General features: G+C 44.4%; 1 protein-coding gene across 1 annotated transcript in view; it reads right to left on the bottom strand.

Moving 5' to 3' along the window:
• The window catches only part of LOC115477831 (cysteine-rich protein 2), a 249,759-nt gene that overhangs the window by 87,259 nt on the left and 145,436 nt on the right, over positions 1 to 17,064 (bottom strand). The gene's annotated exons all lie outside the window — the stretch shown is intronic.

The following is a 17,064-nucleotide window of genomic DNA, read 5'->3' on the forward strand; positions in this document are numbered from 1 at the left end:
GTCGTGCGTTGTGGCCCTTTTTACTGCAGAAAGTAAAAAGACCAAAAAATGGCAGGGCCATGCAGTAAGATTTCACTTATCACGTGGCCATGCAGGGATGGGGGGAGAACATAACACCACCCACTGAGGTGGTGTTAAGGGCTCTCACGCTAACTTGGTGGCATGTGGCACTGCCCGAATATCGCCAGGTTAGCGCCACAATGGAAAATAGCTATTTTCTGTAGTGCGGCAAATGGCGCGCGCCAGGGCTTGAACTACCACCGGCACCCGCGTTCGGCCGGTGGTACTTCCAGATTAGTGTGTGTTAAGTCCAATGCGGGCTTATCGCTGCTCTATAAAAGGCCTCTTAATTTTGTCTGACCAACTCTTTTGCTGCAAAAAATGTAGATGGCTAGAGAGAAGTGGGTTCGGAGATATTCCCAGGTGCAGCACAACTTACCCAGTGTGCACCAACAATCAGCTCCAGCTAGAGAAAGCTAAGTAAACAGGCAGTTATGTTTATTAAATTGAATATGCTGCTTATCTTATTCAGTGCAAAGTAGTTTACAATTTACATCTAAAACTAAAGAAAAAGAACACCATTTCTTTGACAGGAAAGCCTAATCAGTCAGTCGAGAAATCATTCATCACAGAATCCAAGCCTAGTAACACTTCACTGCATGTGTGCCGCAGAATTGCCGAAGCCACCCCCTAGTATAGTCACTCGAGTTTCAAAAGCCTGCATGAATAAAAACATCTTTAATAAAACTTTTAAAAAATTTAAAATTAGCTTCACCTTGAATTACTTTAGGCAGATCATTCCACAGATACAGAGATAACCAAAAGAAAGTCCTTTCATGGGTCCATTACCCTGAAGATCTAGTATAGTGTGGGAGACCTGTAAAGACCATAGAACCCTACCTGGAATATAAGAAAGCTTTAAAGAATGTAAATGTGCATAAGTACATATATATAAGTACATAAGTATTGCCATACTGGGAAAGACCAAAGGTCCATCAAGCCCAGCATCCTGTTTCTAACAGTGGCTAATCCAGGTCACAAATACCTGGCAAGATCCCAAAACATTTTATACTGCTTATCCCAGAAATAGTGGATTTTCCCCAAGTCCATTTAATAATGGTCTATGGACTTTTCCTTTACGAAGCCGTCCAAACCATTATTAAACTCCGCTAAGCTAACCGCCTTTACCACATTCTCAGGCAACGAATTCCAGAGTTTAATTACACGTTGAGTGAAGAAAGATTTTCTCCGATTCGTTTTAAATTTACTACATTGTAGCTTCATTGCATGCCCCCTAGTCCTAGTATTTTTGGAAAGCGTAAACAGACGCTTCATATCTACCCGTTCAACTCCATTCATTATTTTATAGACCTCTATCAAATCTCCCCCTCAGCCCTTTTCTCCAAGCTGAAGAGCCCTAGCCACTTTAGCCTTTCCTCATAGGGAAGTTATCCCATCCCCTTTATCATTTTCGTCGCCCTTCTCTGCACCTTTTCTAATTCCACTATATCTTTTTTGAGATGCGGCAACCAGAATTGAACACAATATTCGAGGTGCGGTCGCACCATGGAGCGATACAAAGGCATTATAACATCCTCATTTTTGTTTTCCATTCCTTTCCTAATAATACCTAACATTCTATTTGCATTCTTAGCCGCAGCAGCACACTGAGCAGAAGGTTTCAATGTATCATCAACAATGACACCTAGATCCCTTTCTTGGTCCGTGACTCCTAACGTGGAAACTTGCATGACGTAGCTATAATTCGTGTTCCTCTTTCCCACATACATCACTTTGCACTTGCTCACATTACATAGTAACATAGTAAACATAGTAGATGACGGCAGAAAAAGACCTGCACGGTCCATCCAGTCTGCCCAAGAAGATAAATTCATATGTGCTACTTTTTTATTTGTATTGTCCTCTTCAGTGCACAGACCGTATAAGTCTGGCCAGCCCTATCCCCGCCTCCCAACCACCAGCTCTGGCACAGACCCTATAAGTCTGCCCAGCACTATCCCCACCTCCCAACTACCAGTCCCGCCTCCCACCACCAGCTCTGGCACAGACCGTATAAGTCTGCCCAGCACTAGTCCTGCCTCCCAACCACCAGCCCTAGCACAGACCGTATAAGTCTGCCCAGCACTAGCCCCGCCTCCCAACCACCAGCTCTGCCACCCATTCTAGGCTAAGCTCCTGAGGATCCCTTCCTTCTGCACAGGATTCCTTTATGTTTATCCCACTCATGTTTGAATTCCGTTACCGTTTTCATCTCCACCACCTCCCGCGGGAGGGCATTCCAAGCATCCACCACCCTCTCCATGAAAAAATACTTCCTGACATTCTTCTTGAGTCTGCCCCCCTTCAATCTCATTTCATGCCCTCTCGTTCTACCGCCTTCCCATCGCCGGAAAAGGTATGGAAAAGGTGTGTCATCAGCAAATTTAATTACCTCCCATCTGTAGGTCATTTATAAATGTGTTAAAAAGCTACAGTCCCAGCACAGACCCCTGGGGAACCCCACTAACTACCCTCCTCCATTGAGAATGCTAACCATTTAACCCTGCTCTCTGTTTTCTATCTTTTAAACAGTTTTTAATCCACAATAGAACACTACCTCCTATCCCATGACTCTCCAGTTTCCTCTGGAGTCTTTCATGAGGTACTCTGTCAAACGCCTTCTGAAAATCCAGATACACAATATCAACCGGCTCATCTTTATCCATGTTTGTTCACCCCTTCAAAGAAATGTAGTAGATTGGTTAGGCAAGATTTCCATGTTGGCTTTGTCTCATTAATCCATGCTTTTGACTATGCTCTGTATTTTTGTTCTTTATAATAGTCTCTACCATTTTGCCTGGCACTGACGTCAGACTCACTGGCCTATAATTTCCTGGATCTCCTCTGGAACCTTTTTTAAAAATCGGCGTTACATTGGCCACCTTCCAATCTTCCGGTACCACGCTCGATTTTAAGGATATATTACATATTACTAACAATAACTTTGCAAGTTCATTTTTCAGTTCTATCAGTACTCTGGTATGAATACCATCTGGTCCAGGAGATTTGCTACTCTACAGTTTGTAGAGCTGCCCCATTACATCCTCCAGGTTTACAGAGAATTCATTAAGTTTCTCCGACTCGTCAGCTTTGAATACCATTTCTGGCACAAGTATCCCAACCAAATCTTCCTTGGTGAAGACCGAAGCAAAGAATTCATTTAATTTCTCCGCTACGGCTTGGTCTTCCCCGATCGCCCCTTTTACTGCTCGGTCATCTAGCGGTCCAACCGATTCTTTTGCTGGCTTCTTGCTTTTAATATACCTTAAAAAAAATGTTACTATATGTTTTTGCCTCCAGCGCAATCTTTTTTTCAAAGTCCCTCTTAGCCTTCTTTATCAGCACTTTGCATTTGACTTGACATTCCTTATGCTGTTTCTTATTATTTTCAGTCAATTCCATTTTCTGAAGGATTTTCTTTTAGCTCTAATAGCTTCCTTCACCTCACTTTTTAACCACGCAGGCTGTTTGGTCTTCCGTCCTCCTTTTTTAATACACAGAATATATTTGGCCTGGGCTTCCAGGTGTTTTTGAACAGCATCCTATAGTATATCTCCTATCAAACTGAGCTCTCTTTTTCATCAAGCACTGCCATTTCCTCCCCTCACCCTCCCCACTGACAGTTTGAACTTCGTGGGTGTGGCTTGGATCTCTTTCAGGGAGAGAAAACTAACAACTTATAGCAGCAGCTTCAGAGAGCATTTTCCATCTCACAGATAGGCTGCAGAGAATACCTTCTCCTGCTTTAGACTTAATCCTACCCACCCTACCCCTCTACCCACCCACCCCTAGAGTGACATGTCTTATATAACCTCCCTATCAACCCACTCATTACTTTACCTCACCCATTTCTATTCTTCTATCACCTTCTCCCACTACTCCAACCAGAGTTACACCTAATCACACTGACCACCCTTCAACATCTTCTGTCCTTCTGTGACTGTTCTCTTGTGCTTGACTGCTTAAATATTTTAAATTTAAATGCTTTACTTTTTGTCTATTAGATTGTAAGCTCTTTGAGCAGGGACTGTCTTTCTTCTGTGTTTGTACAGCGCTGCGTACACTTTGTAGCGCTCTAGAAATGTTAAATAGTAGTAGTAGTAGTAGCATCCATGCCTGATGTAAATTTTTGACCCTCTGTTTTTTTTCACCATTCTTCTCATTTTATCATAGTCTCCTTTTTTAAAGTTAAACGCTAATGTATTTGATTTCCTATGTATACTTACTTCAAAGCTAATATCAAATCTGATCATATTATAATCACTGTTATCGAGCGGCCCCAGCACCATTCGTCCTGCACCAGATCATGCGCTCCACTAATGACTAGGGCTAGAATTTTTCCTTCTCTCGTTGGCTCCTGTACCCCGAACCATGCGCTTTTGAGTGACTGTCAGCTTTCCCCCTGTTTCTAGTTTAAAAGCTGCTCTATCTCCTTTTTAAGTGCCAATGCCAGCAGCCTGGTCCCACCCTGGTTAAGGTGGAGCCCATCCTTTCGGAATAGGCTCCCCCTTCCCCAGACTGTTGCCCAGTTCCTAAAAAATCTAAAACCCTCCTCCCTGCACCATCGTCTCATCCACGCATTAAGACTCCAGAGCTCTGCCTGTCTCTTGGGCCCTGTGCAAGGAACGGGTAGCACTTCAGAAAATGCTACCCTAGAGGTTCTGGATTTGCGCTTTCTACCTAAGAGCCTAAATTTGGCCTCCAGAACCTCTCTCCCACATTTTCCTATGTCATTGGTACCAACATGTACCAAGACATCCGGCTCCTCCCCAACACTATCTAAAATCCTACCTAGGTGACACGTGAGGTCCGCCACCTTCGCACCAGGCAGGCAAGTCACCAGGTGATCCTCGCGTCCACCAGCCACTCAGCTATATATATGCCTAATGATCGAATCACCAACTACAACAGCTGTCCTAACCCTTCCCTCCTGGGCAGCACTTGAAGACATATCCTCGGTGCGAGAGGATAGTACATCCCCTGGTGGGCAGGTCCTGATTACAGGAGTACTTCCTACTTCTCCAGGATGATGCTGTCCTTCTAGGTGACCTCCCTTCTCCAAGGTAGCACAGGGGCTACCAGAGTGGAGGTGGGACTTCTCTGCAACATCCCTATAGGTCTCCTCTATGTACCTCTCTGTCTCTCTCAGCTCCACCAAGTCTGCTACTCTAGCCTCAAGAGAACAAACACATTCTCTGAGAGCTAGGAGCTCTTTGCATCGGGCACACACATATTACATCTCACCAACTATCCAGTCTTTTGCATGTGACACTCAATGCAAAAGACTGGATAGTACCCCCTCGCTGTTGGACTGCTGACTCCATCTTAGTGTTTTTGAGTTTTTCAATAATTTATAACTTGCTACAGAATTAAGAATATTAGCCTAATATAAAAATGTCTTTTAGTTTATATAGTATATTGTATGATTTAGTGTTTCCTTCTTTAGATGGTAATGAAATGTATTTAAAACTCTGTAAGAGCACTCCTTGCTTGTTACCCTAATTACAATACCTGACTATAAATGAAGAGTTGTCCTAGGGAAGACTAAACTAGATCCTGCAGTGCCTGCTAGATTCTGTTAATGCTGTGGTACAAAGTTTTTAAAACTAAGGGGAAGACTATAGAGATTAGTTGATAAAATTTGATTTGTATATTTTTATTTTTCCTATCACTAACCTACAATTCCTCCTTTAAACCCCAATCTTAAAGTTCCCAAAGCACAAAGGAAAATAGTGTTCACTTACCAGGGAAATGTCCTTTTCTCTTGGAACTTCTCAGAATGTGCCAATTTTAGTAGATCAAACTTGGGGGGCCCTTTTACAAAGGCACGAAAGGGCCTGCATATGTCAGATTGACATTACAGCCTGGCTAGCGCATGCACCTGGCGGTAATTCTGAGTTTGGTGCATGCCCAAAACATGTGGTAGAAAATAATTTTCTATTTTCTACCACGGGGACGTTCCTGGCAGTAATCGGCAGTTGGCTTGCACTGGACGGTTACCGCATCGGTAACGCATGAGCTCTTACCGCTAAGTCAATGGGTGGCATTTAGGGCTCAGGCCGTAAATAGACATGTGCTGGTTTTAATTTTGCTGCACATATATTTCCCAGCGCCCTCCTAAAAAGACCCTTTTTTCCAGACATGGTGGAGAAATGGTCTAGCGCACGCGTCCAATACATGCGCCCACACTACCACAGGCCACTTTTAAGTACATAAGTATTGCCATACCGGGACAGACCGAAGGTCCATCAAACCCAGCATCCTGTTTCCAACAGTATGCAATCCAGGTCACAAATACCTGGCAAGATCCCAAAAAAGTACAATATATTTTATGCACACCTTGTAAAAGGGCCCCTTAATTCTTTGTACTATTTGTTACCAATGACAGCTTTTGTATAATGGTGTTATATGATCATACTTTATAATGTTGCCTAAGAATCTAATGGCAGTACAGTGCAATCTGCTTAAGTGCAAGGGTCTGGGACCAAAGAAATGCATGCAGTTAACCAGAGAGTGCACTTAACCATTGTGACCCAAAGAAGCTTGACATATGATAAACATACGTATAGTACTGTTTATTATTATACATACAGTATACAGCTCCGTTACTGACATTAGACTTACTTGAAGTAACCAGTTATAGTCCTCTGTACACTCTTGGGTTTGTGAGTTCCATAGACTATGTCTGCCAGACGGTAAAAACTGTCATAGCACTGACATCCAGTGGCCTCCAGATAGGCCCGCACGGTGTTCAGACTCTCCGGCGCTCTTGCAAAAGAGACAGGAAGAGGTTGTTGAATTTAGGCAGCATGTGCGTCACTGCTCATTTCGTCATCTGTTCCATCATCAGCCGTCGTTGCCTGCGTGTAGGCGCATATCTCGACATCAGTGCTGTCTTCAGCTGTTTGTAGATCGTAATCAACAGCTACATAGCGATGGAACTCCTCTTCAGTAACACCAGCTGGGATGTCAATAACCTCTTCATCTGACGCGTTTGCAACTGCTGCATCTGTTTCGTCCCTCTCCACATCCTTAACAAAGCTTGCCCGCTTGTAGCAGTTCACAATGGTTGCCTGTGTAACATGATTCCAGGCTTCTTTCTGCATATGTAGGGAATCCAACAATGATAGATTATGAGCCAGTTCAACAGCACGTTTATCCTTGCCAGTCTGGTCATCCATAACGCTCATCAGACGATGTAGCACAAGAGTGTGATAATGTTGTTTGAAATTGGCTATTATGCCCTGATCCAGAGGTTAGATCAGACAGGTAGTGTTTGGTGGCAGGAAGACCACCTTGACGTTAGACAGCCTGACATCATCCCTTTGTGCAGCACAATTATCACAAAGCAGCAAAATCTGACGCTTTTGTGCCTCCATTCTAGTGCCTAACTTCTTTAGCCACTGCTTCCAAATTTCCCCAGCCATCCATGAATTTGCGTTAGCCTCGTATGACACAGGAAGTCGCTTAACTTTCTTGAAGCAACGGGGCTGTTGCTCTTTCCAAGGACGAGGGGTTCCAACTTCTCACTCCCATCCATATTGCAGCAAAGGAGGATCGTCAGTCGGTCCTTCGACCTTTTACCTCCAGTAGTTTCAGCATGTTTGAATGAAAGTGTTCCATCAGGAATCGCTCGCCAGTAGAGACTGTTTTCGTCAGCACTGAAAATGTCATGAGGTGCAAACTCGTTCAAGATGGTAGGAAGAACTAAAACAACCCAATTTTCGCACCAAAGTCATCAGCGTCTTGTTTCTCACCATGCTGTTTCTTGAATTTTATGCTGTTCCTCTCCTTCCATCTTTCCAACCATCCAACAGTGGCTTTGAATTCAGTCAGTCCAAGACTTTCAGCTGGTTAGCTTTCTCCATAAGCAGTGGACCATTGACAGGAAACTGTCTGCTCCTGACTCGAAAACCACTGAAGAAGAGCATCTTCTACCTCCTCAGCTTTTCCCGCCCGTTTTCGCTTCCGTTGTGGATTTGTATTGTTTTGCCAGTCTTCCAGAAGCTGGTCTTTCTGCTTCAAGACAAGTGAAATTTGACTGGGATTGACACCATATTCTTTAGCAATAGATGGTTGACTTTGTTTGTTTTCTAATTTTTTAAGAACTTAAAAATTCATTCAGCCAGTGTTAGTCTTACAGTTCCTCCGCAACGACGATGACGACCCCGGTGTATGCTCTAACAACATTCTTTCGCTTATTCTGCCTGTGGCAGTTAAAGAGGCGGTAAATTTGAAATCTTGTTGGTTGTCAACGGCTTCCATATTCCATGCGCGCGCATATGTGGAGTCTTTTCTGCAGAGGAGCGGTCTTGAACCATGCATATAAGCGAATCTTGCACTTATCAGTGGTGCGCTAAACCGAAGTTTGTCCCCATAGAAACTGATGGTGCCAAAAATGGGACTGAAGTACGGCATGCAGTTAAACAGAGCATGCACTTATCCGACGTGCACTTAAATGGAGTGTACTGTATTTTGAAGCGTTTGAAGTCTCTTCAAGTTAGACTGAGAGATTCCTGCATACACTACACTATCGCCTTAACTTTAATCTGATATATTCAGCAGCAAATTTATCTGCATATGTACCATTCAATCTCTGGATAAAGTTATCACTCGCCAGCTTACTCAATATTGCACTCAATGGAATCAATAGTCAGCAGAACTTATCCAGGTAGAACAGTCCCTATCTGGATAACCCCCTCTCATGAGTTCATACCCAGATTTTCAATGGCATTATCCAAACAATGCTATAAATTCAGGCAGAACTCCTTAGCGCTATCTGAGTAATGCCAAGGCAGTCCAGGGGCAGAGCCCAGGTGGAGCAGGGTGTTATCAGTCCACTAACCGGGGTAACCATCTGAATAACATTTGGACATCAAAAAGACCATCCTATTTATCCAGGTAGTTATCTGGGTACCTGACTGAATATTGCTGATACCAAGGTAAGTGCTGGTAGCAGCTTTTATACCCAGATATTCAGCTGAGGTACCTAGGTATGGCCTGGTGCTAAACACTCAGGTATAAAAATCTATAATGACCGGTGTTAAAAAAAAAAAAGCTGATAGCCATGGGATAAATATTACTTCCAATAATGCTTGCATACTTTAAAAATGTATAAAACAATATTGGGCTGTTACTCAAATGAAGCTATGCATTCGCCATTTGCTGGTAAATCGTAGTCACTTGCTGTCCATGTGCTTTTAAAAATTTTACAGATAGTGATCAGGCTAAAAAACTATCTGAATGGCAAAATACTATGCAAGAATCAGAAATCTTGCATAACAATTTCCTAAATCTTGCCACGGATTACTCCTGAGCTGTCACAGGAAAACTAGACACACTGGTCCCTCACACCAGATTCAGTGACAAAAGATTAGCCTGGTGCCTTCAGGGCGACGGCTGCTGTGTCAGACTCAGCAGCTGACTATAGCTTCAGCCCAGAACTTGCTCAAAAGCAGCTGCAGCCCTGGAAACAAACTGCTTTTTACTCCTCAACTGAAATTCATGCAGATTGCTTACTGTATAGTGACAGCATCTTGAAGTGCTTCAAGATCCAGTCAGGAAAGGCTGATCCTGCATTTCTGATATCTGTGATGGATGCAGCCCAGTTGAGTTCTTCTCATGACACCCTAGGGCAGGGCTACTGAGACACAAGGGAGAAATTCTGCATGTTATATGTCAGTGAGTCCCAAATCTGGTCCTGAAGGCACCCCAGCCAGTCTGGTTTTTAGGATATCCACAATGAATATTCATCGTGGATATCCTGAAAACGTGACTGGCTGGAGTGCTTCCAGGACCAGGTTTGGGAACCATTGTTATATGTGATGGAGAGAGCAACAGCTGTAACTGTAGAAGCCAAATTTTCATAATGTTTGGATTGCCCAATCGCTGTATTCATGAAAATATGCAAAATATTGTTGAAATAAAAATGAAGTTTAAAAAAATAAAAAAGAATGTTTGGGAGTTCTAAACTCCACAGAAATTGCCCCTACCTGGGAATAACAAAAGAAGTTCTCATAACTGAAGGTGATAAAGCACCCATAGATCTTGGTCCCTTACCCTCACCTCTACCATTACCAGGGAGACTGATTCATCTTCTGCTCATTTCTGACCTAAAGAAGGTGCTGCTTTCCAAAGCTAGTCAAAAATGTATTAAGTTAGGCAATAATTAAAGAAAAAAATATTACCAACTTTTTTTTTGTTTTGTATAAATTTCTATTACCTCAGTTGTAAGTGATTTTTGATGGCACATTTTCAATGGTAAAATATGTTAGACTCTTCTCACCAAAGCAAAGCAACAAGGAGCCTCATCTTAACACTTTAAAGGGCAGAGATTTTGGAAATAAGTAGACTGGCTTGCTGGATAGAGAGCTAGTTAAGGGTGTAACTAACTGGCTTGATGGGTGATGAGGGTTAGCTGGGCTGGGTTGGTGGGAAGTAAGGACTGGAGGTGGCTGATTTAAGAGAGGAGGGAGATGGACAGATAGTGGAGAGACACTGGTGGGGAAGAATGGGCTAAAAGAAGAACTGAGTGACAACAGTGCAGGGGAGAAAGAGCAAGAGACTCGGTGATAGAAGGATTGGGAGAGGGGAGAGAAAAACTGTGTGGGGAGAAGGCTGCTGGCTATGCAATCTGCCAGTGGCATACAAGGGTGGTTTAAAGGCCTGATTTAATAAGCTTCCTTTTCCCTCTGACAAAAGAAATCAGGTCCTAAAGGAACTCTAGTCAGGGCCATGCCAACACGGTAAGCGAGGTAAGCATGGCAGGGGGGCGCTTCCCTCTGGGGGGCGCCGCCGCACCATGCTCACCCTCCCGCTCCCATTGTTCAACTTCCCGCCCTCTTCTCCCCCCCCCCCCAACATCCCTTTTCTTTTTTTTTCCTTTTTAAATTTACCTCCGTGGCGGTTCCGGCAGCGCAGCATCAGTGAAGGAGGCGGCGCTCCCGACGTCTCTAGCCTTCCCTTCGCTGTGTTCCGCCTTCTTCTGACGTCATTTCCTTGACGTCAGAAGGCAGAACACAGCGAAGGGAAGGCTAGAGACGTCGGGAGTGCCGCCTCCTTCACTGACGCTACGCTGCCGGAACTGCCACGGAGGTAAATTTAAAAAGAAAAGGGATGTTGGGGGGAGAGAAGAGGGCGGGCAGTTGAACAATGGGAGCGGGAGGGCAGGGGAGAGACGAGAGCATGGATGCGAAGGGGGAGGGGAGAAGAGGGCGGGCCAGGCCAACTGGGACATGATGGGACATGGGAGAGAGAGGAGCATGCATGCGAGGGGAGGGTCATGGAAGGGAGAGAGGGGAATTGCTGGATAGGGATTAATGGAGGGTGACAGAGGAGCATGGATGGGAGGGGCAAGGCTCAGGGAGAGAGGGGAATTGCTGGAAAAGGATGACTGGAGGGGGCAGGGGACAGAGGAGCATGGATTGGGAGGGCAGGGCTCAGAGAGAGGGGAATTGCTGGAAAGGGATGAATGGAGAGGGGCAGGGGACAGGGAGAGAAGGAAATTGCTGGATAGGGATGAATGGAGGGGGCAGGGGACAGATGGGCATGGATGGATATGGATTGCAGAGCTCAGGGAGAGAGGGGAATTGCTGGAAAAGGATGAATGGAGGGGCAGGGGACAGAGGAGCATGGATGGGCATGGATTGGGAGGGCAGGGCTCAGGGAGAAAGGGGAATTGCTGGAAAAGGATGAATGGAGGGGGCAGGGGACAGAGGAGCATGGATGGGAGGGCAGGGCTCAGGGAGAGAGGAGAAATTGCTGGACATAGAGGGGAGGGAAGAGAGATGAAGGAGATGAAATGAGGGAAAAGGAAGAAAAACTGCACATGGATGAAGAAAATAGGCAGAAGCTGAGGACCAGAAATGAAGAAGAAAGGAGGAAAGGAAAGAAATAAATGGAAAGGAAGCCCTGGATACGGAGTTAAGAGGACAGATAGCAGCAGAATCAGATACTGGGCCAGCATGATCAGAAAAAGAAAGTCACCAGACAACAAAGGTAGAAAAAAATCATTTTATTTTCATTTTAGTGTTTGGAATATGTCCACTTTGAGAATTTACATCTGCTATCTTATTTTGCAATGTATAGCAATTTGTTTCTAAGAATATTGCTGACAATTCCTGTCAGTGTGGCAAGTGGTGAGCGATCATTTTCACGGGGGGGGGGGGAGGAGGAGGGCCGCTGCCGCCAACTGATAGTCTGCAGGGGGGGCGCCAGAGACCCTAGGCATGGCCCTGGCTCTAATAGACCTCAGAGAAGATCCCCTCCCCATCCTTTCTCACTTCAGTGGGAGAACATGGAGAGAGGTTTCAGGAACGACTCAGCTGCTGGCTTCTATGGTTTTGGGCTGGCTCCTAGAGTCACAGAAAATTTGTTAAGGTCTGTGTTATAATTTATATATGATTTAACCTTCTTAGATATCAAATCCTGTTGTAGAATGAGCTGATATCTGTCCTCGTTACAGATATATTTCAGTTAAAGGTTTCTAAGGCTGTGTTTGAAGCTGAATTTGCCTTCCTTGCAGCCAGGATCAAGATTGTTTATTTAAAACTTCTCTCAGGAAAATGAAAAGCAATTTTTAGTTCAAAAGGCAAAACAGCTCTTCATGTCTGTTAAGATATGAAGGCCATTAGATAATAATATTAGGTCCTACGACACAACGTCCCTAAGTTATAAGCTCCTTTCCCATGACCTGAAGATTAAATTTCCTTTTGTCTAATGACTATGGTCTGAATATGACAGTGGCATTCACTCCCAGTCCTCAGGGGCCACCAATGGATCAGGTGTTTAACACATCCCTAGAGAATATGTATCCCAATTTCTTTATTTATCTTGTTTGTAATGATACCCAACTAACAAATAATCACACTCTTAAAACCTTCACTCTCACTCCTCACACACTCCACATAACTTACACACATAAATCAATCACACCACATGCTCACAGCTATTAACAAAAATATACTTTTTCTGGGATACATATACAGCGTATTCCATCGTCATGCAAAGTTCCAAATAGATATCTCCTAACAATGGCAAAGGAGCCTACTCCTGCTCAATGTGTAATACGATTATTCAACCTCCAGATGTAATTCAATGAAGTCCTCACATAGTCAATCTTTTATATAACCCAAACACACCACTCCATGTTCTTTGGTGTGACTCCACACCTATAAATTCCAAGATCTCCTCCAAATTCTTCTCTTCACTGAGGTTTGTAATCATGTCTTTCCATACAATGTACTTGAATCCTCTCCAATCTTCCATTTCACATACACCAGTGTGTTAGTCAAATTCACCTTGCACCATTTCTTCTCCAACGTATCAAGGCCCAACACAATTGTGTTTCGCACCATGCGTCTTCAAGGGCAATGACTATAAAAAGACAGATATGGTGAGGGATCCTAAAGTGACACCCACCCTACACTTTTATAATATATTACCTTTACATACCTCTTATAGGAACATAATCATTTTAAGTTTGTTCCAATCTGACCAAGCCGAGAAACAACACCGGCTCTTCTCAAAATGGCGCTTCACCAAATCAAGAACGCCACGCATGCGTCACACAGATTCCACACCAAATCCCTACGGTGGGGCCATGCCTTTTATAGATCCGCCCATTTTACTGCTTTATTCAACCCCGTGGGAATCACTGTCTTCCACTGGAAGATCAAATGCTGTTCTGTTCTTAACATACTCTGCATAATATTGCCGCCCCTACTCGTATCCATTTGGATGAGAACCACAAATTTAACATCCTCCATTTTATGTCCTTCTGCAATCTAATGCTCAACCAACGGGGTATCCCTTTTACCCAATTTAATATTACTCAAGTGTTGAGCTATTCTACATTTGACTTTTTTTTACTGTTTGACCTTTGCGACGCACGCGTGGCGTTCTTGATTTGAACGAGCGCCATTTTGAGAAGAGCCGGTGTTTGTTGCAACCTGACCAAGCCGGGAAACAACTTAAAACAATTATGCTTTAAGAGGTATGTGAAGATTTGTAATATATTATAGACAAAGTATAGTAGAAGTGTAGGGGTGGGTGTCACTTTAGGATCCCTCACCATATCTGTCTGGATTATAGACATTGCCCCTGAAGATGCATGGTGCGAAACACAATTGTGTTGGGCCTTGATACAGTTGGAGAAGAAATGGTGCAAGGTGAATTTGACTAACACACTGGTGTATGTGAAATGGAAGATTGGAGAGGATTCAAGTACAGTGTATGGAAAGACATGATTACAAACCTCAGTGAAGAGAAGAATTTGGAGGAGATCTTGGAATTTATAGGTGTGGAGTCACACCAAAGAACACGGAGTGGTGTGTTTGGGTTATATAAAAAATTGACTATATGAGGACTTCATTGAATTACATCTGGAGGTTGAATAATCGTATTACACATTGAGCAGGAGTGGGCTCCTTTGCCATTGTTAGGAGATATCTACATAGTAACATAGTAACATAGTAGATGACGGCAGATAAAGACCTGCATGGTCCATCCAGTCTGCCCATGACAAACTCATATGTGTATACCTTACCTTGAATTTGTACCTGTCCTTTTCAGGGCACAGACCATATAAGTCTGCCCAGCAGTATTTCCCGCCTCCCAGCCACCAGTCCCGCCTCCCATCACCGGCTCTGGTACAGACCGTATAAGTCTGCCCACCCCTATCCTCGCCTGCCAACCACCACCCCCTCTTCCCCTCAACTGCTCCGCCACCCAATTTCAGCTAAGCTTCTGAGGATCTATTCCCTCTGCACAGGATTCCTCTATGCATATCCCACGCATGTTTGAACTCCGTTACCGTTTTCATCTCCACCACCTCCCGCGGGAGGGCATTCCAAGCGTCCACCACCCTCTCCGTGAAAAAATACTTCCTGACATCTTTCCTGAGTCTGCCCCCCTTCAATCTCATTTCATGTCCTCTCGTTCTACCGCCTTCCCATCTCCGGAAAAGGTGCGTTTGCGGATTAATACCTTTCAAATATTTGAACGTCTGTATCATATCACCCCTGTTCCTCCTTTCCTCCAGGGTGTACATGTTCAGGTCAGCAAGCCTTTCTTTATACGTCTTGGAACGTAAATCCCATACCATCCTCGTAGCTTTTCTTTGCACCGCTTCCATTTTTTTAACATCCTTCGCAAGATACGGCCTCCAAAACTGAACACAATACTCCAGGTGGGGCCTCGCCAACGTCTTATACAGGGGCATTAAAACCTCCTTTCTTCTGCTGGTCACTCCTCTCTCTATACAGCCTAGCAATCTTCTAGCTACTGCCACCGCCTTGTCGCACTGTTTCGTCGCCTTCAGGTCCTCAGATACTATCACCCCAAGATCCCTCTCCCCTTCCGTGCCTATCAGACTCTCCCCGCCTAACACATACGTCTCCCTTGGATTTCTCCTCCCCAAGTGCATCACTTTACATTTCTTCGCATTGAATTTTAATTGCCAAACCTTAGACCATTCTTCTAGCTTCTTCAGATCTTTTTTCATGTTTTCCACACCCTCCGGGGTGTCCACTCTGTTGGAAATCTTGGTGTCATCCGCAAAAAGGCAAACCTTACCTTGTAACCCCTCGGCAATGTCACTCACAAATATATTGAACAGAATGGGCCCCAGCACCGATCCCTGAGGCACTCCACTACTCACCTTTCCTTCCTCCGAGCGAACTCCATTTACCACCACCCTCTGGCGTCTGTCCGTCAACCAGTTCCTAATCCAGTTCACCACTTCGGGTCCTATCTTCAGGCCGTCTAGTTTATTTAAGAGCCTCCTGTGGGGAACCGTGTCAAAAGCCTTGCTGAAATCTAAGTAGATGACGTCCATAGCACGTCCTTGATTTAATTCTCCCGTCACCCAGTCAAAGAATTCAATGAGATTCGTTTGGCACGATTTCCCTTTGGTGAAACCATGTTGTCTCGGATCTTCCCTATCCAAGCTTCTTCCCTATCCCCACTTTTGTGAAGAGGGACCACCTCCGCCGTTCTCCAATCCCTCGGAACCTCTCCCGTCTCCAAGGATTTATTAAACAAGTCTTTAAGAGGACCCGCCAGAACCTCTCTGAGCTCCCTCAGTATTCTGGGGTGGATCCCGTCCGGCCCCATGGCTTTGTCCACCTTCAGCTTTCCAAGTTGTTGATACACACTCTCTTCCGTGAACGGCGCTCTATCCACCTCCTTCTCAGGTGTACTTTTGCCAGTCCCTCTCGGTCCTTCCCCAGGGTTTTCATCAGTGAAAACAGAACAAAAGTATCTATTTAGCAAATTGGCTTTTTCTTCATCATTTTCTACATAGCGTTTTGATGTTTCTTTTAGTCTCACAATTCCCTTTATAGTCTTTCTCCTTTCACTAATATACCTGAAGAAGTTTTTGTCTCCCCTCCTTACATTTCTAGCCATTTGTTCTTCCGCTTGCGCCTTCGCCAGACGTACCTCTCTCTTGGCTTCTTTCAGTTTCATCCGGTATTCCTCCCCGTGTTCCTCCTCTTGAGATTTTCTATATTTCTGGAACGCTAACTCTTTAATCTTTATTTTCTCAGCCACTTGCTTTGAGAACCATATTGGTTTCCTTTTTCTCTTGCTTTTATTTACTCTCCTTACATAAAGGTCTGTGGCCCTGTTTATGACTTCTTTTAGCGTGGACCACTGTCCTTCCACTTCTCGTATGTCCTCCCAGCCCATCAGCTCCTTCCTCAGGTATTCTCCCATTTTGTTAAAGTCAGCTCGCTTGAAATCGAGGACTTTGAGTTTAGAGTGGCCGCCATCCACATGAGCCGTTACATCAAAACAAACCGTTTGATGGTCACTGTTTCCCAGGTGTCATTTCAGTCGCTGCGATATCATTTCTGACATACAGAGCTACTCCTCCACCTATACGTCCCTCTCTATCCTTCCTAAAAAGATTATAGCCTGGTATCTATTTGGAACTTTGCATGATGATGTAATACGCTGTACATGCAGTGCTTTTTTTGTGCCGGTACGCGGCGGTACGGCGTA

This window comes from Microcaecilia unicolor, chromosome 9 (assembly GCF_901765095.1).
Source record: "Microcaecilia unicolor chromosome 9, aMicUni1.1, whole genome shotgun sequence".
Taxonomy (NCBI): Eukaryota; Metazoa; Chordata; class Amphibia; order Gymnophiona; family Siphonopidae; genus Microcaecilia; species Microcaecilia unicolor.